We start from the raw sequence: 2,413 nt of genomic DNA on the forward strand, positions 1-2,413 counted from the left end.
TTAAAACGCTTTGCAACTTATTTTCAATTTATTTGGGTAATTCACCTTTAGAATTAGGTTTTCTTTGATTTTTCACTAATTACTTATTCTTTAATTATATATATATATTATATATATATATATATATATGGAACCTATTAAGTCTAACCACCATTCAAGTCAATATCCACCATTGGATCATGCTGAGATTAAATCTCAGCCCTTTAAACTCACCATTTTAACTGCTTTTACGTCAGTTATCAGCAGTTTTATGGTCTCCTTTTTTTTCTCCCATGTCGCAGGTAACTTCCATCCTCAGTTTTACGTTTCCGTGGGCATTTCTCAGCGGTTTATATAGCTGGTGCCTTTTTTGCCCTTATTATCCGATAATTATGTTTCCGTGGACAGTTCTCAGCGGTTACCGTCCACCCTTTTTTTCCTCCCACGTCGCTACCTCCGTGATCCATATATAATGTAATATTCTAATGGTTAGATTGAAAAGAATCATTGAATATCTAAGAAGAAAACCACCGAGAAGTACGGATCGAAACTTCATGAAACCTCGCAGCAAAATCATCATCGCTACATCATGCTTCAGAATTCCTAATTCACGCTTCAGGGTAGAATCGTTTACTTATGCTTCACTCAATTGGTGAGTTTTTGTAGTGGTTTGATCCGAAATTATTGATTAAGTTGTTTTAATCATTTTGTTCTTCATAGTTTTTTGTGAAATTTGTAGTGATTTACTTCGAAAAAATCGATGAACAGTTCTAATCATTTTTTTCTATGTAGTTTTTGTAAATTTTGTAGTGATTAGTTTGATTATATCGATTAAACACTCGTGATAATTTTGTTGGTCGTGGTTTCTATTAAATTTGTAGTGAAGAAGTCGAAGGATATAATTCTTGGATTATGAACAGTTAGGCTGATGCTGTTACTCCTTGGGGTTTGAATCGGAATCTCCATTAAATAAGTTGAATATTCGCCGATGGAAGCACACGACGTCACTTTCCGCCATGTTCTGGTTTTGCGTCGCCGTGTAAGCCTGTAAGGAGATCTTGCTTTTCCGTGTTAATTTTATTTAGCAAAATTCAGTTTTTGATGATTATATCTAATTTTGATGTAATGATGGAAGTCTTTCAATTCATATATTGACAACTTTTAACTAACATTAGAGCCAGAAATTTGATTGTTCTTGGTCAATGTTGATGCTATTTTACAATTCATGTGTTGTATTATGATTTACAACAAGTATTGGCACTATTTGTATCTGTTTGAAGTTTGGATTTGATGAATTTGACCATTTATGGTGGGCACAGTAATTTGTTTCTCATTTTTTCAGGTTTAACTGTTTGATGCTCTACTCTTCACAGTGACAACTTCCCTAAGTTGTCGTTCATCATTTTTCTGCCACTTTGCCGGTCGGCATTCCGATGTGCGATCTATAGGTTTCATTGCTCGATTTTGTCCATGATTTTGGTGCAGCGGGCTTAAAGCAAGTTTCATGCTGCAATTTTGGCCTTTGGTTATTAACGTACGGTTTCGTTTAAGCGAATTGAGGACGGAATTGCCAAAAAAGATCACCCGCTTTTGAGGTTTCCTTTTCTCCCCTTTAGATGATTACTTCATCCTTCGTTGCTCAAAATATTACTTTTATACAAGTCCTACTATAATGTAGGCATTAAATATGAAAGAGGTATGATGTTTATGTTACCTAAATTTGGTTCTTGGTGGTTTTTACTTATACATCTTATTATTGAGTTTGAGTTTAGAACTAGATGTTCAACTGTTTCTCATCATACTTTTCTTAACTCATGGTTTTCATAGTATAGTTGAGGTTTTAAACTTATAATATATAAGCTTTCCTGACTTTCTCTGTGCATTACTTTTACATTAATTTTTAAGTTTTGCATTGATTTGAGGCAGATTTTAAAGGAGAATAAGGACAAGAAAGATGTAGGGCAGAAAACTTTCAGGTGTTGAACTATTTAACTTTAATTGAAAAACCAGATTCTAATACATTTAGTGTAACAATGTTAATAGATTGTTATTCATCCATTTAGGGTAACAATGTTAATAGATTGTTTGTTGTTAAATTTAGTGTTCCTTGGTATTGATCTAACTGTCAATCATTGGTTTTTTATGATTAATTTTTAATTTAATGACATCTTTTATAAGTTGAACCAAACCATTGCACATCTTTGATGCAAATTAATATAAGATTGTATTCCAATCAAAGGAAGAAAAAGTAAAGGGGTGGGCATATTTCGGTTAGGTCCGAAAAAAACCCGAAGTCAAAACCGATGTTGGACCCTAACCGATCCCGACCCGATAATAGCAGCATGAAATCGGTTCCAAATTTTGTCCCAAGTCGGTCTCGGGTCGGTTCTCGGTCCATGAAGAAGGAAAACCGATTCTGGACTAACCGGCCCGA

At 34.2% G+C, this 2,413-nt stretch overlaps 1 long non-coding RNA gene across 1 annotated transcript; it reads left to right on the plus strand.

Moving 5' to 3' along the window:
* Nucleotides 1-321: 321 nt before the first annotated feature.
* Nucleotides 322-2,129, plus strand: LOC110881707. The gene is made up of 3 exons (XR_002559865.2): nt 322-631; nt 861-1,026; nt 1,322-2,129. It is a non-coding gene; the product is annotated as an uncharacterized LOC110881707 (long non-coding RNA).
* Nucleotides 2,130-2,413: the final 284 nt, after the last annotated feature.

This window comes from Helianthus annuus, chromosome 1 (genome assembly GCF_002127325.2).
Source record: "Helianthus annuus cultivar XRQ/B chromosome 1, HanXRQr2.0-SUNRISE, whole genome shotgun sequence".
Taxonomy (NCBI): Eukaryota; Viridiplantae; Streptophyta; class Magnoliopsida; order Asterales; family Asteraceae; genus Helianthus; species Helianthus annuus.